General features: G+C 34.3%; 1 long non-coding RNA gene across 1 annotated transcript; it reads right to left on the reverse strand.

The window, feature by feature from the left end:
- Positions 1 to 20093: 20093 nt before the first annotated feature.
- On the reverse strand, positions 20094 to 24897 carry LOC123629935. Its single transcript, XR_006732404.1, has 3 exons — positions 24856 to 24897; positions 22322 to 22415; positions 20094 to 20133 (listed from the first exon to the last, which is right to left on the reverse strand). It is a non-coding gene; the product is annotated as an uncharacterized LOC123629935 (long non-coding RNA).
- Positions 24898 to 25006: the final 109 nt, after the last annotated feature.

Consider the following 25006-nt stretch of genomic DNA (forward strand, 5'->3'; position numbering starts at 1 on the left):
GTTTTAAAAAATTTAATCATTCATAAATTAGTACTCAAGGAATCTAATAATCTAAAGAATAGAAATAATTTACAATTTTAAAAACTGAACATTGTAACACAAGTACAATTCAAGAGTATGGTAGAATTTCTAAATCCCATTTTTTTTTTCTTTTCCTAGTACTATTGTTTTATGCTAACTGCATGCTAACTGGCCTAAATATACAAATGATTCTCTAAGGTGCATCACTACTCTCAAAGATAAACTGAAAATGTTAAAGGGAGAAACAAACGCCACCCTCATTCTAGAAATCTACAAAACCAATTGCTAAAAGTGTAGTAGAAAAAACACACACAATGTACATATGACAATATAATCTGCAGGGAAATGAATGCAAGTGCAGTTCACACTTAACTAACCTGTAAAAATAGGTTGACTTCTCTTAATTTTTCTGCAATAAACTGTGTGGCTTTTTCTTGAATTTCCTGCTCCTACTGTTGAACCTGACCACGGTCTACCATGTTCTGTTCCAACCTAAGTGCCCGTCAATTCATGACTGGATTACTAAAATGTGGTATATGCATACAAAGAATATTACACAATTGTGTATGACAATAAGAAATGACAGTGGTCTAGCACCACTTATACTTTTCCTGGATTGAGCTTGAGCCCATTATCCACAATAAGGTATCACAGGATCAGAGGAATAGCCTCCACATGTACTCACCATCAAATTGGCACTGACTGATCAACACTATGGCGCTCACACGGTAGTAATATTTTCCAGGAATTAGGGGTTTGGGGAGGGCATAAACTCACAACTAATGGACATGGTGAGCATGGTAGAGGGGAAGAGCGTGCCTCTAAACCCTGCCTGGGTGAGGCAAAGACATAAAATGTAACCAAAACGTGTGTACCCTCATAATATCCTGAAATAAAATATAAATTTAAAAAAAGTATTTTTTATGTATAACTTTTATTAGCTGGAAACAAGGTATGTTTCTAGCCTGATATTGCAAATACATTTATCATCTAGATATGTTTATATTCAACTAGATTCAACATATGGTCACAAACAAAGATTACTTTAAATTTTCTTTCAGGAACTTTGAAAAAGATTTATGTTTCTTGATACTTACTTCTTCTGCTTTCCCTTTTTCATTTTGATACAGCCTTTCTTTCAACTGATTGCATTCACCGATTAACTGCTTAATTCTATCTTCTAGCAGACGGGTTTGCTTTCCGTTCTCAGCTAGAAGGTTTTTCACAGTATCTTGAAATTGCTCTCGCATATTCATCAGTGTCTCCTCTTTATGCTCTGCTCTGCTGTGAGCGTACACCAGTTGCTCTCGAAGCAACATATTTCCTCTTTCTAGTTCAGATATTCTCTCCTCTAGATATTCCTGTTGTCCAATGTATTTCTTCACTTGATATTGTTCATTTTCATACATTTGATTGATCTTTTCCATTTGACATTCTGTTTGGTAGAGGTGTCTTTGGACACATTCCAAAGACAGAGTCTTATCTCTCAGAACATTTCTTGTGCTATGGAACTCATCTTCCAGGCTACCGATTTGACTTTGAGCCTTAGAACAGTTTTGACCAAAAGTCTCATGGTTTTCTTTGAGATCAGACACAGGTACATTTATTTCATTCCGTAAGCAAAACCACTCATGTCCTGCTCTCTGGAAAGACATTTCGACGTCTCTTCCTGACATCAGAATTTGATCAACGTATTGATCATGTATTGCAGCAGTCAGTCTAGAACTGCAGGATGCAAGTTCTGCTTGCAGTTGTTCCTTGCTCTCTTTTTCATTTTGTAGTTGAGCATTTAGCAAGGCATTCTCACATGCCAGAGCATTAAGCTGGTCACTATACTGAGATACTGTGTCTGTTAACTTTTCCACATTCTTTTTCATGGTCATTTGAAGGTTCTCATTCACTTCTTCCACAATTTTAATGTGGTTGATATACTTATTTTCTTTTTCCTCATTCTGATATTTTATTGTGGCTATTTCCATTTGTAGCATGGCTATTTCTTCATGCAACATGTCATTTGTACACATGAGAAATCGTTCTTTTTCATAACTCTGACAAATCTAAGTACAACAACGGGAACTTTTAGTTAGCACTCAATGAAATGACATATGATTTCTTCTTAAAATAAAGGAGAACGTATCCATTTATACATTGAAAATGATGCAATAAGAGAATATCCAACTGGAAATAGAAGATGGATCAAAACCTCACACTGTATAATAGAGCATAAATTCTCAAAACATCAAACATTCATTTCTGGAAAATGAATCCATGAAAGGAAAAAGGAAACCATTAGAGAATTTTTAAGAATCTCAGAATTGGAAAAGCCTTTCCCTGAATTACAACAAAATCAAAGGCATAAGAAGAAAGATTTATGGATTTGACTACATTAAAAAATTGGGTTTACACTGTAACAGCTAACCTCTGCGTTACCCATAGCAAGAGACTTAGCTTTGCATATATTTGGACAGATAAAATTTCCTTATAGATATTCTACCTTCCTAGCTATTTGTAGTCAGTGTGTATGGTACATTGGTGGACAAATGATGTATCTAGGCTTTGTCCTACACCATTTCTACATACATCAACAAACTCATTTAGTTATCACAGTTCTGAAAAGGAGAGGTTAACAATGTAGGCAAGCTGTGGAATTTCCCCCAGGTCTTCTGATTCTACCTCTACCAAATCACAGTTACTTCTCTTGTGTAAGCATATAAACACAAAGGAAGCCTTTCATTTCAAAACACCAACCATAACTAAGATAACATTGATTGAGCTCTTCTTAAGAAAATCATGAATTGCCATCACAATGGCTCTTATTTTCTCCTGGTTACAATGTTTGAAACCGTAATCAGTGTGAACAGGGGAAAATGCACTCAATCATTTTACTAGGAATAAAACAGTTATCAAAAAATTCTCACTAAGTCTATGTTATGGCATACTATTGTTTGCAAAACCTCTTTGTACTGAAATAAGACACTACTTGGAGCAAATTGTAACTCCTCTCCACAGTGAGGAGCATGGCATCCCAAATATGGTCTCTGAACTGGCTGTCCTTTTCCTCCTTAACCATCAGTGCAAGTAATAAACTAACCTCTCCATTAATATATCAAGGGAATGGAATCACTTCCCAAAACTAGAACATCTATTCTTAGTAGCAAGGGATTTGAGATTATGAAAATACCATCAATTCCTACAGAAAACATTAAAAGCCTCTGATTTGGATGAGGCCATTGTGACTATAACTACTGGACTATGGCAGAGAAATGTAACTGAATTGAGAACAATATTTTATCCAATGGGCCAAAAATGCCACCACCATCACTGCCATAGATGTATAAATACACAGACACGCAGCTTAAAATACTTTATACTTTCCAAGATGCATATAGTTTGTGTTTTACATATTAATATATACACATACAAGCACACACAAACACGTATGTGAAAATGACTAAAGAAAATACCTGAGATTCCATTTCCCTCAGAGTCATTTCTGTTTCAGTTTGTGTGTAAAGTTGATTGGCCAGAATCCAACCTTGTAACTGTCTGGCATTCCGCTCTCCATATAGCTGCCTCTGACTCTCGTTGTACTTTTCTGCAAGCTAGAGATATAGTAAAGTTTTTGGTCTAATAGCATCAGGGAAAAAAGTCCAAAAAGTTAATTAAGAGTATAACCTTTAACAAAGCTGTGAAAAGCAAGAGCTTATGGAAGACAAGGACTTTTATGTCTCAAGAATTACTCCAATTTTAATTGAATAAATGACAGCTAAATTCATCAAAGAACAACAATTTTAAATACACACATATATAGTACTGTGAAAAAAAATTTACAGAACATTAAACTAGTTTCATTAGAGTTTCAAAGCTATAGACCTTACTGTAATATAAAAATGCCTAAATTAACATTTTTATTAGTGATTAAACTCAACTTTCCCTTCATTGCTCCATGCAGAACGCATATACTGAACACTTATCAGATGCCAATATTTATAATAAGGAATTTTAGCTAAAAATGCCATAATTCATTTTTAAGATAACATTTTTCTTGTGTTTTAATCCTACATAACATATATTTTACCAAATTGATGTAAGCAATATTGTTGACATACAGTTAATCTGGGGAAAGGACATGGTTGAAGTTCTGACTCGGGGGCGGGGGGGGGGTGATGGGCGGGACATGGCAATATATATAACCTGGACTTTTATACTCACATAATAAGCTGAAATATAAAAAAAATAGAAAGTTTTACCGAAGATCAATTTACCTCAGACAAATAGTTTCTTAATATATTCATTTCTGCATTCAGTGTTTTGACAGACTCTTCAGCTTGTTGTTTCATTTCAACTTCTTTCCTGCATTCCTCTTCCTTTTTTCTTATCTCTTCTCGAGTGTTTTCATATAACAGATCAGCATTTCTTCTCTTCTCTCCTTCTTCTTTTAAGGTACATCTGCAATTAAATACACTTATCTTTTAAAATTAGTTTTTTGTAGAAAATACAAAGTCCACTTTATGATCTGCCTCTTCATATGTTGGTCTATTATCCTAATAAAATTTCCATGCTCTTGAATATTTTTCCTACTTCTCAGGTTTTTAATTTCTCATTTCAGTCTCTTCCAAAGGATATAAAGAGTACTGATGAAAGAACTATCTGCTAACTGATAAGTTTGTGTTACTAGTACCTCTGGTAAATATTATGGAAAAGAATACTGGCAATGATCCACTAAAGATACAAGTTGAAAGTTTCCTTGTTTTCACACAGTCATAATTACCCCTCAATTAGGGCAGATCATTTCAAGTTAACTAAGTTTTAAAAAGTCACTGTTTATAAACAAGCTTAGACATTCAGTAGAAATAAATTGTCAATTTCATGACATATTGCAGGTATCCCTAACAATAATTTACCGTGTAGGAGAGCACCTTCCCATGTCTTTCACAGAACATGTATCTACAGATTACCATGATCCAGGAACAGCCTAAGGAGTCCAGTATCTATTACCCCACACCTTTTGCATTTCTTTGTTTGGTAACATGTTCAGTGTATCTTGCTCATTATTTTATATTTCATAAAAAATTTTAAAATCTGCTTTGGAACAAGAGAAGATCTAATATTTAATTAAATAACATAGGATAATATGTATTTTAACATAGAACTTTGAATTAACTTTATCTCTGTATGAGAGAGTGATGTTGAAGAAACAAATCCGTAATTATGTTCCATGTTACTTTTTGTTCCATGCATATTCAGAATAAAAGCATATAAAATTTTTAAAATTCATTCTGGGTTGAGAAAAATGGCCATTTCACATTCTGTTCAATTGTAAATTAATATGAAGTTTCTTGAGAAAAAAATATCAACATTGATCAAAGATCTTTCTTTAAAAGTTCCTATACTTTCACCAAAAATTCTACATTGAAGAATTTATTCAAAGTAAATAGTTAGAAATGTAGGAAAATATTTATATCAAAGCTGTTCCTTGTAGCATTGATTATAATACAGAAAATTTTAAAATTCAAAATATAATTTCTGGAATAATGAGATTGCCAAATTTTAGACTTCTATGTAGCCATTAGCATTAAGTAGTAAAAGAATATGCATTTGTTTATTAGTAGACATATTCACAGTTTATAACTTACTGTCTTACTTTGAAGAATTTCACACTCTACAACATCACAGATTTTACCCCTGTTAAACCCCAGAATGGAAGTAGCAATTATTCAAATTTTCCTGTAGATCTTTAGTGTGAAGTAAACAGTACATGCAAACATTTCTTTAAAACTAGGATGTCATACCTCAAAGTAGAGAGTTCACATTCCCATACGGTTTTTGCATAATTTAACTGTGACATTATTTTTTTGGCTTCATAGAGCTCATCTTGCAGAATGCTAACCTTGTTTTCCATTTTTCCAATTTTTATTGTGAGTCTTTCACACTCATTGCTTTTAAGTTCTACTAATCTTTGCTGGGAAAGAATGGCATCTTGCATTTTCAATAGGATAACAAAATCTGTATTAGGGAGAAAACAATAAAGATATAAAATACATGAGTACTTTTGGGATATAAAGGACTGCACATTTAACAGTCACTCATTCATACAATGAACAAATATATAGCGAGGGCCTGCAATGTGGAGGACCTTACACCCAGCTCTGAAGATAAAACAGATAAGACCTCTGTTCTTATTTAAATACTTTAAGTGTGGTCAGGAACAAAGACAATTATAAATTCAGATAGATGCTATAAGTAAAGAGAGTTCTATGAGCACTTAAGAAAAACTGATCTACACTGAGCCCAGCGAACTGTCTCTGAGGAAGGGATGGCAACACTGAAAAACAGAAGATGAAAGGAAGCAGTTGAGCAAAGGGAGAAGGAAAACATTCCAGCCACTCTACAGCCTGGGCTGAAGCTCCACTGCAATCTGCTTCCACCCAAGTTGGAGGAACAGGTGCTGATTGACCTTCTTACCTGAAACAACCAGAACAAAATAGACAAGGCACATTAAACAACGATTTTCAGGACAGTGGACTTCAAGCAATGGAGACCATGATCCCCGAAAGAAAGGAAACAAGTGAGGTAAGCCTTATGAATGCCTCAGCTCTCTGCCTTGACAGACGTTCCAGGCCATGACTGAGGGAGGAAAAACCTCAGGTAGAGTCTCCCAGACTCCCCGAGTTGAGGTGATGAAGCTGAGAGTCTGGTAAAACCAAGGCAGAGAGAGATCACAGGACAGAACACTGGATAGGAGAGAATAGCACAGGGAAAGAAACCTGGAGACCTGCAGAGATCCCCTGTCGGGTATTTAGTAGAGTAACGAACAGTGCATGTGTGCTAGGAAACTACCTAAACCAAGGGTGGGGGGTGGGGAAAAGCTAAAAGAAATAGAGGAAACCATGCCTGGTGTTCACACAGAGCCAGGAAGAGTGGCCATTCCCATGAGCCAGGCTGGGAAAAAAATCATACTAGCAAAAAACAAGCAAATTAAAATTTTAAAAATCAACTTCATCAAACAATGAAATACAGATAAAACTGGTAAAATCAAGAAAACCTATACACTGAAAACTATACAATATCACTGAAATAATTAAATTCCATTATATCATTGGAAAGATACCGTCTGGTGCCAGAACAATTGAATATCAATAACCAAAAATGAACTCAAAATGGAACCATAGATCCAAATATTAATATAAGCCCTAAAACTAGAAAACTTCCAGAAGAAAGCACAGGAGAAAGTCTTTGTGATCTTATGCTGGGCAAAGACATTTTAGACATGCTATGAAAATCAAAATCCATAATTGAACAAATAGATAAATTGGACTTCATTAAAACTATAAACTTTTTCTCTTTATAAGATACTACCAACAGAAAGAAAAGTTAAACCACAAACTGGGACAAAGTCCTTGCAGAAAAACAAAAACAAAAACATTGTTAATAAAGTAAAAGTATCCAAAATATATTTTAAAAAACCTCCAAAAAGATAGTTCACAAAGAAGTCATACAGATGGCAAGTAAGCATATGGGAAGATGCTCAAGGTTATTAGTTATTAGGATAATGTATATTGAAACCATTATGATATGCACAATACACACCCACCAGAATGCCTAAAATTTAAAAATTCTAAAAAATGGCACAACATGGTGTTTGTGGCAATACAGCGCAACCGGAACTGTCAGATACTGCTGATGGCAATGAAAAACTGTACAAATACTTTGGAAAACAATTGAGTAGTTTCTTAATAAAGGAATACAAAGGGGCATGAGGAGACTTTTGTGAGTGATGGATGTTAACTATCTTGACAGTGGTGATGGTTTAATGTCTCCAGATGTGTCCAAAATTATCAAAATGTATATTTTATCTATGTTTTTATCATATATTAATTATGCTTCATGAAAGCCATTGATTAGAGCGACAAGCATCTAAGATGGTGGCTGGAACACAGAGAGAAAGAAGGGTAGAAAATTATGTAGTATAATGCTGGAGAATTGAGATCTTTAACCTTATAGCAATGAAAGGTGATAGCTGCATTTTAAGCAAGGGAGGACCATGATGAGATCTGGAGTTTTCAAAATATATAATTATGGTTGAAGAGTAGACCACAGTTTGGGCAGCTAGGGTAGAAGGGAAAACAGTTTTAAGTGTATTCCAATATTCTAGGTGGGAGTTAATGGCAACTTGCCCTTGGCTATAGGTAGGAGGAGAAGCAGAGTCAACAAAAAGACTGGGCATGCCATTCACACAGAGAAAAACACAGTGGAATTATCATAACTCTTCAGCTGAGAGTGCACAATATACATTAGTTCTAATTGTACATTAACATAAAGTATATTTCTGGGATGAACTCGTGACTATAGCACATCAGTGCTGTATGGTGCAGTGCTAAGCAATGGGTACATATATGTTACTTAGGATACGTAAGAAGGCCTTACATTTATACAATGGTTCTACCTTTACAATACATTCCAAGCTGTTCAACAAGCAAGATAAAATGCTGATAGTAAGAGGAAGGCAACTCACAATCCTCTGGGGCTGTTGCAGATGACCAAGTTAAGTCATCATGGTCACTCATAGACTGTATTTGTTCTTTCACCTACAAAATAAATAACACTGCTTCAATATGTCTCCAAATACTCATAGCATAAAAAAATGTACAGAAGTGCTAGTTATCCAACTTTTATATGAATAAAATCATAGGTTCTTCTAAAAGAAATGGATTTTTGTTCGAAGGATACCTTTATCGATGCCTACTGCTTCTTACCACTTTTTCAAAGCAAATGACTTTACAACAAAATGTCCACTATTTTCTTATTTTATGTTGTATAATACATATTCTAACAATATTTTTGATAATTTATTTTTAAATACCTTGTTCTTTTCATTAGGTGTTTTCTTTGCAGGCCTGGAAAAACACAAACAATTTCTTTCAGACAAACAATAAATATATGAAATACAAAGAATAGCTAAAACTTTTGTATATATAAAATGTCTAATTTTTATATGATAAAATTCATATGTAAATTTATTTCTCCTCTTCAAAATGTTACAGGTAATTATATTTACAGGCAATATAAAATATAATAATTTTTACAAGGAAGTTTAAATGATAGAAAGTAATATGAAGAGATACAGAAAATATATTAATAATATAACAAAGAATTAAATTTAGATCAAGCTTTCTGACATTCAAAACAAAAGGAAACACATCTTAGCTACATTATTTGATAGAAAGAAATCTATCAGGGTATTTTTATTGTGATTATTCTCCTTTTCACTAAAAACAAGCTTTTACTGGCACTGAAACCTATTTGGGAAATCATACTTATGTCCTTATATGAGGGAAACGTTTTTCTCATGATGGTATTAGCTAGCTCATTCCAAACTTATTATGCAGATACTATGCATTATTTTAAGCACTGTGCATGTGGTCAACTCATTTTTGTCCTCACCATAATCCTGTGAGGTAGGTGACACATTAGGTATTTTATAAAGGAATAAGCTAAGCACAGAAAGGCCACAGAACTTGCTCAAGCCCATAAAGCTTGTCCGTAGCAGACCCAGCATTCAAACCCAGGTTTCTGACTCCAAAGCATGGGTTTCCCCATGTGATGTGAAAGTAACATTTATTTTTAAGTGTTTTAAGTGAGATGATAGCAGAGGAAACAATATTATCATTCCATTTCTTTCCAAAATCATACATAATAATTTCTAAACCTTACAAATGTTTTCTTAAAAGGTTTTATACTCAACCAATTTTGGAAACCTATTTTAATAAACTAAACATTTATTTTTTTCTACAGAACGTCATCAGCAAGCATTCATTTATCTATTCAACTGTTCATTCATGCATTCAACAAATACTTATTCAGCATGTAATACATGTGAATGACATTGTTGGTACAATGAAACTTTATTTTATACTTTAGAACTTTATAATCCAGAAGTAATAATCTGTGGTAGATCATAATAGTTTGCTTTTTTGTTGTACATGAAGAAAGCCCTTCCCACAATCTAAATAATTATAAAGTTGACACATATACCTGATACTTTAGAGCACCTTACCAAATCATAGGTATTTATTATGCTACTGGCAAAGGTACTGTAATATATACATGGTCAAAAAGGAATGTTTAAACTGTAATAAATATGCCTTAAGTGTCTGTGTGTTTTTACTACACTTTTTAAAAATCCTATCTATTACAGTTTAATTTTTAAGTCATCATTGGCATCTTTAATTCAATTAGACAATTTCATTTCTGAACCAGTTCTGAAGAAATAACATCCTACTATAAAATCATACATGAATAGAACTTCTAAGGACAATTAGTTTACTACAAATGCTTAAAACGTAATGTATGAAGGTTTCTAGTGCTCAGACATGTAAACAAAATTAAATTTCCTTCTCTACTTGGTCATTCCCAACAGCATACAAATATATTCTCTAAAAGCTTCTAATTTAAAATAAAGAAATAAAACTCCCTTGAATCCCACATTCTTCTTCAGTTATTACCCATTTCTCCATTGCCTTTCCCAGGAAAATGTCACTCAAGAGCTGTCCATGCTGTCCACTACAGTCAGGGTTCCATGGTAACCATTTATTGAAACTGCTCCTTTCTTGAGCTACTTCACTTAGGACAATGGTCTCTAGTTCCATCCACTCTATAATAAATTACAACTAGCTAAGGGGCACACACAGACACACAGGGAACTGAAAGTCATTGGAAATCAAGCAGGGGGAAATAGGGAAAGGGGCACAGACCGCCCTGAAGGGTATACTGAACACTGCTCAGAGGATACGGGCACACTCACAGCCCTGACTCAAGTTTTACAAAACCCACCCATGTAACAAAAACATTTGTACTCTCTTAATATTTTGAGGGGATCGAGGTATGAATACATGGCGAGTGCCAGGCGCACTGTCTGGAGAGTGGGAGCGGACGCGCTTGGGACTCTGACTCGGGGGGATGGGCGGGACAGGGACAATGTATATGATCTGAACTTATGTACCCCCATGATGAGCTGAAATAAAAAAAAATATATTAAAAAAAAAAAAAAAAAAAAAAAAAGAAAAATAATAATACTTAGCTTAAAATACAAAAAAAAAAAAAAAAGAAACTACTGCTCTACTCCTTGTCCAAGTTCACTTGTCCTCATCTTAATCAATCATTTCACAGCATGGATACAGTTGAGCATTCTCTAGTTTTGGCAGACAACACTATTATATTTCCAGTAAAAGTAATCACTGCTGACATTCTTTCACAAGGACATAAAGGACTTATAGATTTTATGTTCCTTCATTCTATTTCACTTCAGGCGCTGTCATCATTCACACCTCCAGGTACTAAACTGGCCTTCTCATACACTGCTCATCACAGATTCGTTTGAGGTCTGTTTTTCATTTTCATTTTTCTTTACTTCCCTTATATGCAATGCAGGACTAGTACTTTAAAACAAACACATAAAAGAGATAATGTTTTCTAATAATTCTATTGACAATATATAAAAGGGAATTTTTTATAAACTTCTACATCTTCTCCATTTCAATTCACTTATTAATTTAAAAAAATATTATGAAGCACCAACAATATGCAAAGAAATACATATTCCTTGCTTCAAAAAAAAAGGTCAAATGCAATTATGATACAATGTGATACAAAAGACTGAATCTTTTTGAAAAGTTCTACATGAGCCCAGGGAAGGCTTCACAGAACAGACAAAATACATAAAAGAAGCTCACCAGGCAAAAAGTAGGAGAAAGCCAACCAACTTAAGGAAAGAATGTGAGTACCAAGATGAGGCACAGGGTGTCTAGGTGTTTCTTAGGAACTTGAAAGGAAAAGTGTAAAATACATAGAAGCAAATGCTGAGAGGTGAACGCTACGCTGACCTTGAATCCTACACTGAAAGCCGGGAGCTCACTGCCTACAAGAAATGATTCTTAGGCATAGGAGCAATAATTAGATTTGTGCTATATTTTTGGTTTTCTGTTTAAATATGACAATGTTTCACTTCAAAAGTTATAAAATAGCATGAAGCACACATAACATGAATGTAAGAAATCAGCAAATATCTTAGGAGAAATCCTTACTTTTAGAATACCTATATATCATTCTATATAGGATTTATAAATGGCAATATTGTGATGAATTATAATTTTCTTTGAAAATAAAATAATTTTTTGACTTTTATCTACTTTTAGCCTAGCTAATTCTAATGTAAATAGTAAGATATACCAACAGAAAAGTGTATTTACTTTTTTGTGGAATAAACACATGTGTAAGAAAATCACTATCATATACGTACATGAATTTACAAAGAAACCAAAATTTCCCACAGGAGATTATGTTAGGAGTTGAGCATGAGCCTTTAAATATATCAAAAACAAAAACAAAAGTAACAGCTATAAAATGAATCATGTAGATAACTGTTCTGTTTAAGACTAAGCAGGCCAGAAAGAAAAGGGGGTTGGGGAGAAATCTTCCTGAGAGCAATTATCAAACAACTGCTCTTGACTCAAACTGCAAAATAAGTTTACGATTCTAGAATAACAAATAGTTTTCATTTTGAACATAGTTGATAGAAGGCTGATTACAACACAAAATGTCTGGTCCTCACACTTAGAAAATGACTGATCTGTAGCCATGGTAACAAATAGCCACCCCCAAGTAGTTTTAAATCTAGTCAATCCATCAGTGACCACTGGCCTCATTCACCAATCAGTATCAGCCACTTGCTTCTGAGAGACAGCCAGTCAGACACAAACTCATTTCAAGAAACATGCCTGGGAGTGCCCAGCACTCAACCACTGTGTCACTCAAATAACCGTGCTAGTACAGATGATGTCAACCCATGTATTCCTCTGAAAGGCTGCCAGTCCTTAAATGCCACTCTTCCCAAAACCCTGTGTAAGATCAGCAACTGCTCTGTCAGAAGAAACTGCCTCACCAGCATAGCTCTCTTACTAGAGAAAGCAATAAATTCCAACTTCATCTTCTTATTTCAGATATTGAAGGCTCACCATTCTTTGGAAAGAATTGTTAAGTCCATTAAAATTACCTCACTTATATTTTACTTTTCTTAATAAACACAAATGAAGTTTGCAATTCCTTTGATCTGTCTTACCATATGTAAAACAATCATCATTACAGTAAAAGAGTAACTACTGAGTAAACACATTATTGGGCTTTTCTCCCTAAATGAAAACAAATAAATATACAGAATATAGCTTATTAAAGTGTACATAAGAATTCAAAAATGCATAATCGCTAGGTAAAGTTGTCACAATGAACCCATGTCACACTTTTAAATGAGATTTAGTCTAATGATTAAAACAATACCCACAGGGTAAACTCCATACACTCAGTTAATACAAGTGTATGGAGTAGGTCCTTATGACATTACATGCTAGGCTGTTTTCCAGACACAGGGGTATGGCAGTGAACACGCAAAAGTCCTATCATGAGAGTGAAGGAAACACACAATGACAGTAAACAGAACAGCTGGGCAAACTGCATCATATGTTAGAGGAGAAAAGGTAAAGCAGGATAATGAAATGTTTATGTGTTGGAGAAGAGGCATGGTGGAAATGTTAGCATGTCTAGAAAAAGCCTTGCTGAGAAAACAGTTGTTAAGGAAAGAACTGAAGAAATAGACAAAAGGAGGCCAGAAAGATTTCTGAGGAAAACCATTTAAAATAGACAGAACTGCCAAGTACAGAGGTGTGCCTGTAGAGTTTAAGGAATAGTGAGAAGTTCAATGAGGCAGTAGAAGAGCTAAAGGGATTTAAAAAAATGGAAAATTAAGGCAGAGGGACTAAAGATCAGATCATGTGCTTCCTTTTAGGTATTAAGAAGAATGGTGACATATACTCTGACTGAAATGGGAGGCAATTGGGATGTTCTGAGCAGAGGAATGACATCCTCTGACTTGTTTTAATATGAGCACTGGGTTAAGCACTGATGGAAAGAGGACTAGAAAAAAAAGACCATTTAGGAGTGCGTTACACTCATCTAGATAGCAGATGGTGGTGGCTTAGACATTGGTGGTGGCTTCACCAATCTGTGAATGGTTTCTGCATCTATTTTGAAGGAAGACCTGACAAGATTTGCTGACAGATTTGGTATGAGATGTCAGAGACAGAGAGGGAGAAAAAAAGAGAGAATGAGAGAGAGAGAGATGTCAAGGATTACACCAAGGTTTTTGCCAGAGTAACTGAAAGGGTTCCCATTAACTCCGGTAGGAAAGACTCCATGATGAGGGTGAGGTATAAGAAAGAACATCAATAGATCAATTTTGGACCTCGTAAGCTGTGATACCTAATAGCTAACCAAAGAGGGAGGTCAAGTAGGCAGTTTTGTCTATAGGTCTGGAATTAAGAAAATCATTAGCACACACAAGGTAGTAAAAGTCATGAGAAAGAAGCCTGAGGACTGAGCCCTGGGACACTTCAATGTGCGAAAGGTGGGGTGTGAGGATGAACACACAAAACAGACTAAGATGGATGAACTAGAAAAGAAGGAGGAAAAACCAGGTGAGTGAGTGATATCCTGAAAGTCAAGGGTAAAAGGGATTATGGAGGAGAGAGTTTTTCACTGGAGAAAAGATTGCTGACAGAGTGAGTAAAATGAGGTCTCAGAAATTATATCTAGATTTATTAAAGTGAAAATCAGTGGGAACTTTGAGAAAACCAATTTTGCACTAGAGGTGGGAGTGAAAATTGCTGGGATGAGTTCAAGAGTGAATGGCAAAGAAATTCAAGTCCATGTGCAGACACTAGGCAGTTTTTTCAAGGCCATCATACCTAAGTGGCATGATCATGGGCACTCTAATGTTCTTCTTGTTTAGCTATATATTTCAATCACTATAAAATAATTATATAGCATATTTTCACACTTTAAATGTTTCCAAATTGTATACATATGGCATTTTAAAAAATGCCAGACCAAGGTATTAAAGAATAAATTCACAAAAATTATAGAATTACAAGATCCTATGAACATTTCTAGATCATATAAGCTGATTTTTGCTTATACTTTTGCCCATACTTATAAAAAAGACCACAGAAACACCAAAACATTCAAAAGTAGTATTTTTGCCTTTAGAAACATCATCCAATTGCAGGATATTTTATACTCATCAAATATAGAAAGCAATCACTCATACTAAAATACTGATTCAAGGACAGGAATAAAAGGGGTAAATGCACAAAATAATCTCATTTTTAAACTGAAGGTTTGTAACATATAAAGTCACTGTAGAAAATACGGTATGATGCATACTGACATATATTTAAAAGGAAGGTTAATGCCATGAATTCAGGCTATCTTTACAAAGAAGATTCACCACATTAGCAGCACCGTGGTGTTGGCACTGGGGTCAGCAAATTAGTGTCTTGGGGCCAAGTCAAGCACGCTGCCTGTTCTCATAAGTAAAGTTTAATTGGGACACCACCATGTCTATTTATTTACTGTCTATCACAGTTTGTGGACTACAATGAACAGAGGCCCTGTGGTTCACAAAGCCTAAATCATTTACTATCTGGCTTTCTACAGAATGAGGTGGCCAATACCTGGTTAGTAGATTAAAGATCCTTTGATGTATTTTAGTAAGTTTTACCCAAAATATGAAAATGTTTATATGGGATATGGATATGCAATCCCTTGGCAATATCTGGATTAATGTGAGGATCCAGCAGGTGAGCACTCATGCATTGAGAACAAAACCCCAACAAATCAATAATTAGCAATTCTGTTGGGAACAAGGTAGAGCTGCAGTGTAGCATGCAGCATCCTTTTGAACCTCAGCAGATATTACAAGAATTCTAACATAATTTGCTTAAGATGTGTCATCAAACTATATGCTTTAAATATCCGTCAATTGTGAAGTAATCAGTACACTACAGATCTAACTTTGTTGTTTAAATGGTTGCATATGACATTATTATATGGACATGACAATGTAACTATTTCCTTCTTGATTGGTATGTAGACTACCTCGAAGTTTTTGAGATGATGATGTTACAGTAACTATCTTTAACATGCATATACATGTATGCACGTAACACACTTGTATGAATATGCTGAACACACATATATTATAGATCTTTGACATACATAGGCTATCTATTTTATGAATATATGGGCTTCTTGTATGTTATATACAATATAGAATAAATGTCCTTAACTCGTATGTGTTTACATGTGTTTCTACAAGTCATGTTTTCCTGCAGCATCTAGTTCCAGATCCTAAGTTCCTGGTAGGCCAAAGGAGTGACATATTTGAAGTGTTGATACATGCTACTAAATTACACTTCAAAAAGGATTTGTCAATTTTATTTACCAACAGTGTATCAAAATGCATTTTCCTCACATTTGCCAACACTGCTAATCTTTTAATAAAATGCCAGTATCATTGGAAAATATGTTACATCATTAATGTGCATTTTTCTGATCACCGAGCAAGGCTGAATATACCTACGGAAAGCATAAAATTTGTTAATCATGAATATTAGTCCAATTAGAATTAATTGTATAGCACAATAAAATTATCTACTGTTAAATATTGCTACAGGCTTACCTATCACACACTTCATTCTCCATCCTAGGAAATTGCCAACTGTCAGTTTTTCTACTCTTTCTTTCTTGAAGTAATGCGTCATCGTCACTGTCATCACCAGCACCATCACATAGGTTTTCTGATGCTGCCATTTTATTGCTTTTGTGCTTCTCCTTTTCTTCAACCTTTAATGAAAGCTTGATAGTACGAATAATTGTTATTACCTTATCAATAAAAATAACTTTTTCTCTTTTCATTGATTTTATCCCTTGACTCACCTTAACTGTCATATTTTTAATCATTAAATATTTTGTGCTTACTTGAATATTATTGTACATAATTATCATATAATTATAATTATTATGGTATTATTGAAATTTTTATAAAGTCTACTTCATTTCTGTTTGAGTGAATGAAACAGAATTTTCCCAAATTTCTAAAAGGGCCCTTCTTAATTTTTTACTGTTATTCACATCCACTCTTCTCTGGATAATAGGAATTTCCACCCCCATTTGACTGGCAGAGACAGAAAGAAAAAGACAAAGACATAAATCACGTCTTCTTCTGTCTTATCACCTGGATTTTACGTTAAATGGCCAGATTTAGAGGATGCCATATTGTAAGACTTCAGGAACAGAGAGAAAGCTTTCCCTTTTCTGCACCAAGTTAATCTTTTGCTGCTGCCGTTTATCATTCTTTTTTCATTTGGATAGAGAAATATCAAAAGATGAAGATACACACAAATGTATATGAACCAAGTTTGTCACCACACAAGGAGCAGAGTGCAAGTGCTCAGTTGCTGGTGTGGAGTCCTGAAAAATGAGATGCTTCCCAAATTTCACATTCAGTAGCCATACAATTTTACAGTTGGAGGATGTACAGTATAAAGTAATTATCTATTTTAGCTCCTTCACCTACTGATAACTGGAGTAAAACCGAGAAAGATTAAATGATTCATTCAAAGCTCCTAAAGTGGCATTACCTAGCAATTTCTGACAAAAAAAGAAAAGGAGATAGTGGAATTGCATCATGCTGAATCAGGTAAATTACGAGATTAAACTAGTCAAAAACTAGTCAGATAAATTAACTGTCTGACTTTGGCAAAATAACTAAATGCCTTAATTGGGGGGCAGGCCTCATCTACATTGACATTTAAAAAAGAGTATCTCTAGATTTTTGTGTAGCTTTAAAACTCAACGTACAGAACTCACCTTTCCATTTTGGAGTCAAATACTGTATTTTTGGCTGGGGATTTTTCTACTCATATGATCAAATCATACTTGTCAAATCTTATACCATATTTCCAACATAATGTAAATTCTGATTTCACAAACATTTGAGAGTGGCGATTTTAAAAGCTATGTGGAACTATATATGTTTCTGGTCAATAATATTTAAAGTGGTTATGATGGAATTTTAAGTTCCAACAGTTTGAATCAAATAGATGAATCTTGCACACATAAAAGCACATTAAACAGATTCACTTGGCTGGGCATATTTGTTGCAAATCTCAAGGTTAGACACATATTTATCTCTTCTCAGTCACTGCTTCCTTCCCACTGTATTTTCATTTTATTGTTCAAATCAATGCAATTCATCTTTAAGTCACTAGGGGGTGAAAAAATCCTAGACCTTACTACATACTTTTATTAACTTATTTTACATTTATTCTTGTTCAGATGATATGGCATGTGAATGAATTAGCTTCCCAGTCCTTAGGCCACTTGGAAGACTGGTGATGGAGAAACAGGTTGATTAAGGAATAATGATTATGAAAAAACTATTCTGAACTCCTATCATTTACATAACAGATAAAATCTATTTCTATATACAATTATATCTTTAGATAACTCCATCTTACCCATGAACTTTTATAAGTAGAAAATCAGAATGGATCAGGCAATTGATGAAGAGAAAGTAGAAAGGGTAGCACTTAAGTACTTTTTCTAAAGATTGCTAACTGGGGAGTGTCACACTTTTAATTATTAGGATCCAAAATCAACACACCAATTAGAAAGAAAAGGAATTTCTTAAATGTTAATTCAAATGATATACCATAAGATGATAATGTCACGAATCTAGATGGACAATCTCCTTAAGACTGGTTCTAATATAGTCTTGTTAGAAGAGAAGTTTCAGAGACAGGGCTGAGATCACATGTGGGGACTTGCAAAGTGGGAGCAGATGTTAAAGTAAATAACCCTTAGACAGGAGCTGACTACAGGGGCTGTTAACCATAGGCAAGAACCAGCTTCAGCTGGCTTGTCATTATGATTTCTGTCATTTTACATGAACTTAGGCCAATTATTACTGGAGTTTTACAATTGCTCCACCCTTGAAATCACCATGATGGCTCAAAGACAGCCATATACAGTATTAAAATGAGAGCAAACCCAATTTTAGGAATTACTACCCAAATTCATAGCAAAAGTCAGCCCCTTACTCATAAATACTCCTCCCCTCGATTAATAAGACTTCAAAACACCAAAAACCTCTTCCTCCTGATGCAGATGCTCTTTTCAAGCCTGCCCACTCTCTTACTCTTGAGAGAGTGCACTGTTGCTTTCAATCATTCAATATAAAGCTTCCTGCTTGACTTTCATGGTCCATCCTAAAATTCTTTTCCTGATTAACACCAAGAACTTGGAAAAAACCTCCATTCAGAGGCCACTAACAGTCTAAAGTCTCCTAATGACAGTGAATTTAAAAATATAATAACATTTCATGATTTCCCACATTAAAACAAGTTAGAAAGTTGTTTGTACCCTAACACCAAAGGACCCCTTCTTAAAGATATGAGTCCCTTAACAGACAGTACAGATGACTTTATGACCCTATTCTCACCCTGGACATAGATGATGAAGTCAATTAGAGACCACAAGGCAGAAGAAATCTTTAACCATGCCATTAATGATTGATAACATAAAACTGAAAATTCTGAACCACTGGCAATGATTACTCCTTTGACATGAATACAACTCAGTGGTCATCACTCTTAAATTACTCATAATTTCTATTGCTTATAATTCAATATTTGATGTCACCCTCTTTATCATGTAAGGAAGTTGTAAAAATGGAAGAGTAAACAAAATTTGGAAAAACATATGCCTCAACTCCAAGGTAAACATCAGCTATAAGTTACTAGAGATTGTAAGAATATTTTCAGTTGCATAACTACTTTAAATGGGGGTAGGTAAACTCATAACTAATGAGCGCATAGCACACTGTATGGGGGATGGGCACACTTGTAGCTCTGGCTTGGGCAATGCAAAGGCATTACACATAACCAAAATGTTTGTAGACCTATAATATTCTGAAATTTTTTTGAAAAATGAAAATAAATAAATAAATTGGAAAAATAAAAATATAAATAAATAAAATTATAAAATAGTAAATGATTATTTACTCTAACAGGTTAGTGCAAAATGATGTTGTTAAAATGAAGAAAATTATGTTAAACCAGAAATTTAAATTTAAATCTTTACATACCGGTGGCTGGTTATTTTCACTTCCTTCATGACTCTCTTGCTCATTCTCTGATGTCACTTCTAGGTCTTCTTCTGCTAAAAAATCCATACATTGAATTAAATTGGATTAGTTAGAAGAGTGAGGTAAAAGACAGTCTTTATAGAAATAGATAGAAAATAAAATTTTCATTGTATAAATTTAGAGTTTAAATGAAGCTAAATCTATGATGAAATACTTACTTCTTTAAGAAATACTTCTAATTAAAAAAAGAAAAAAACCCAAGCTTCAAGAAACCACTTGGGGAGACACCTGGTCCAAGGCATACAACATCTCAAAGATTCACTCACAAATTCTATTAACTATTAGCTATGTCTGTTAACTGAAGAGGAAAGTGGCCATAGATCTGTGTGAACATGCTGATTGATGAGGGGAAAAGGGATCATTAATCAGCGGAGAAAGTCATGACCCTGAGGGGGTAACCATCAAAACTGATGGGAGAATGCTACAGCATATCTGTAACACAACCCAGCAGAATTATTTGTACCATTATACTATAATTAGTTATCATGTTCTTCAATTTGTCCCACGATTTAGAAGTACTCAGCTGCAATGCAGTTGAGAGCATAATTCATCTTTCATCGGAAAAACTATTCTGAACTGATCAGCTTGGATTCATTTGTAGAATGCTAGTTAATGAATATATTCACCTTTTTCATTAGTTATATGGGCTATTGGTATGCCTACATTTCTTGTATCTGCTGGGTTAGTCATCTTAAACTTTCTTGATACACACACATACAAAAAGCCTTAACACCACATCTAAGAAACAATGTATAATAAATTTTCTATATTGAAATAACAATTTTAGTATTCAAGGATTAACTCTGTAATTTTTTTTCTTTTTAAAATTAGTTTGGTTACCAAGTAGTCTTTAAAAGACTTTTATGAAACAATTACCTTACCAAAAATTTAGCTATCTTAAAAAAGCGGCTGATGCTTCTATATTCAAATTAATCTCATTTGATTAACTAATATTAATGCAACATGTATATTTGCTGTCTGACAGCTATGGGGAGGAAAAATAAACTACTATTGTTCACCCCAATTCTAGCACTCCCTCCTGCTTCTACTAACCTTTAAAGTAGCAAGAATCTAAGCTTCTGTTTGAGTGTAAATATAATGAAGTCATCTGAAGTGCTCCCAAGTTTCCTCATCAACTCCAAAATCACCTTCCTAACTACTTTCATTCCTCCCTCCTTCACCCCTCACAATCTTTCTTCCTTTACAGCAGTCATGTAGAGATCTGTGCCCCTTATTCTCCTCCTTCAACATCTTTGATTTATTATTCCCACCACATCTTTCCTCTTCATTTAGCGGTAGTACCTTACATCTCTAATTTCTCCTTCCTCATCACTTGGCTCCTTCCCCTCTGGCTACAAACATGCTCAGAAATGATAACAAAATAATGTTTTCCCCTGATCCTGTAACGTCTTAAACTGTTATCCAATGGCTCTTCTTCCAGATTTCTCTAAAAAGAAGTCTATACCCAAGGCCCACCAGCAGGAGCATCAGCTGAGAAGTTACTAGAAATGCAGAAGCCCAGAGCTGCTGACTCAGAATGTGCATTTTTAACACAGCTGATTGATGAAAGTTTGAGACGCTCTGGTCTACACTGAGTGTACTTCCACATTCCTCTACCTGAACTGACCCTTTTGGAATCTAGCCTCATGTTCCTCCCTATCATGTCCCCACAAATGAAATTGTATTACAAGTCATAATGTTTCTAATGGGCTGCTTATCAGCCTCTATCTTCCCTCATCTCTCAATAACTGACCCTATTCTCTTCTTCTCTCCAAAGTTTTTATCTTGAGCAGTACTAATTCTACCCTATGAAGTAAGAACATTTCAAACCACATTAAATTATGCATATGCTGACCACATATGCTTCTATTCCTCTATGGTATAGAAAAGATAGTGCTGCAGGCTTAGGTGCCTCAATTCTTAGTGCCTTCCCAACAGTGAGGGAGATAAGAAGAGTGAGAAATGTTTGCTATTCTTCTCTGACACACTCTGGTATTGGAAGCTCACTTTATATGCTTCCCACATTTCAAACACTCTGCTCTTCCTTTTTCTGAAGAATTATTTTATTTGACCACCCTCCATTATATATGCCTGCTTCTTGATGCTTGATGATATTCTTTGGATTTTAGAATGTATCAGTGTACATGTTTTTAAATAAACAGTCTGTTAAATGATTTTCTTTTAATAAAATATGGTTCTTACCTTCTACTTGTCCATTTATGGTGTATTCTTGTTTGTGAACTGCAGCCCACCGTAAATCACCACCATACTTCTGTGGGAGATTCGTGGAGACATTCTGTTAAAATTAATATCAATAATAAGTTTCAATTAAAAAATAAAAATAATGAATTCCATCAAAATTTTCCAATCATATTCTTAAAACTACCTGAATTTCCTATTGTAAAGGCAATTAGACTTAAAAATAAGAGAAGTATGTATTGAAAAACCAAAACATTTGTACAGGGAACTTCACATATGTTATCCAGCTCAAGGTTACCTTTTATCTATTTCTGGCTATTGACTCTGAAAACCAAGAATGGAAGAAAAAGGCAATATAGTCACAGACAAAATATTAATGGGTATGCACATTTCAACAAGGAAGTAACTTCAAAATACCTGATTGTACTTTACAATCCCCACCAAAAATAAGAAGAGTATTTAATATTTATACATACATACAATACACCTACTATAATAATTACATAATTAAATATTTAGAATAATTTTAACCTTTGAAATGTTTAGTGTTAAAATAAGATACTTAGCATGATAACAAACATCAGAGTATGTCAAGTTCAGGAAGAACAGCACATTTAACAAGCTGCATCATTTTGGAAACAAGGGCTTGCAAATATCTAAATATTTTTTAATAAAGTTTTTACTGATAGTATAAACGGATCAATAAAATGATGGAGTAGTAAAAAAACATATCTTTATGTCATATTTCAATAAAACCAAGGAAATGTTACACATGTACAAGGTAAAGCAAACAAATATTAGAGATACACAAAGTAAAGTATATGTAACTCTTTCCCAATTGAAAAGAAAACTGCAAAAAAGAATAGCAAACCTTAATGAAGAGAGAATTATAAGAATATTTATTCATAAAGCATCTAAATGGTGCTGGACACTTATTTGTACATTTTTTCTATACTTAATAATAATTGAGTAGGATGGTGGTTGTCCCATTTCCTGCTTCCTGGTCATTCCAGGATGTTAAGGGTAAAATGAAGAGATGTGATCCACTCATCTCTCCGTCCAGAATGTCCTCCTCCTAGACTTTCACGTGGCTTGCTCATTCCTAGTCATGTGAAAGTCGGCGATGTAAATGTCACCCTCAGAAAGATATTCTCTGACTACAGAATTCTATTCACATTTCCATCCCCATCCTAACTACAAACTACCTCAATATTTTCTAACCAGTCTCTGTTTTCCTTATATGCAGAACTTATAATGACCTATAGCTCTTTGTTGTTTACTTATTTTTCTCTTCCTACCCCTATAGAATATTCCCTCATCTTGTATATTCAGTGTCTTACTTCCCAGCATGTAGTTGGTACTCAATAACAGACATTTAATCAACGTCAAAACATATAAAATCCCATCAGGAAGGTCTCAAGCATCAAATCACTATATTCCCACAGGACATCTCTGGTAATAGTCTGCTGGGAAACTGAACATAACCAAAATTAGGAATCCATATGCTTGCTATAACTTCCATTCTTTTCTTAGGACTACTGCCTTCTGGTTTGCAAAAAGTACCTTCAGCATTCATTAAGTTAGTGAATATCAGTGTAATCATTTGGTCCCTCATTTGTATAAACACTCTCTCCAGTTTACAAAATGTTTTTATGTTTCTTACCACATTTGTTCATTGCGCATACTTAAGGAATAGATGTTAGTACCATATTTATGAAGAAGGTCACTGATATCTGAATAGGATAAATCATTCATTTTTTTCAAGATTGCATGGCTACTAAGCGACAGCACCAGGACACTAACATGTCTTCTGGCTTCCACTCAGTGCTGGTACCACTGTGCAGCAGCTGTTCTATCATCAGACCCTTCCCATATCTTTCCACAGTTGTCACTTCAATGTACACTGTCATTATATTATGCTGACACTAGTACAAACATGGATGCCACAAAAATATCCAATGGCTTCTATTTTTAAAAATGAATTCTACTTATTAAAACACCACTAAACTGAACTGTTGTTACTATAGTCCTACATATTTACTGTTCCCATACTTTTCCTTGTCTGGAAATGTTGTTTGCAGATCTATACTTAACAACCCAATTATACGAACACCTTCAAGTTGCAGATATTATCTTTTTAAGTTCCACGTTGGAAAAGACAATTGTTCAAACAGTTTCTCTCTGAGTATCATTAGGACTTTTACACACCCACATATAACATAGAATGATTCATTTGATCATAAGTGACCTGGAATAATTCTTTTGTTGTAGAAAAACCTAAGTTGAGAACCCAAACTGATTCCTTTTCTAAGCTTTATTTTGTTGCACTATACTATAGTAGCTTCTTAAATGAATCCCACAGGTGAGAAGTATTGTACTATGCAATAACCAATTTGTTAATTGTGAGCTGAAAATACAAGAAACTAACTCTTTACAGGCATAAACAGAAGTGAGAACATAAAGTCTAAACATTTCCTTTTAGGTTCTAACATCATTTGATACTTATATTTTAAAATAACAACAACAATAGACAGTACCTCCAAATCCTGAGGTGATTCTGCATCTTCATTTTTTCCAGGCTTTAATGCAGACATCTTGTCTATAAAATGGTATTCACAGATACACTCATGAGAACATTTTTATCGTACATTTTAAATACATATACAAGTCTATCACCATTCATTTTTA

This window comes from Lemur catta, unplaced genomic scaffold (genome assembly GCF_020740605.2).
Source record: "Lemur catta isolate mLemCat1 unplaced genomic scaffold, mLemCat1.pri scaffold_63_ctg1, whole genome shotgun sequence".
Lineage (NCBI taxonomy): Eukaryota > Metazoa > Chordata > Mammalia > Primates > Lemuridae > Lemur > Lemur catta.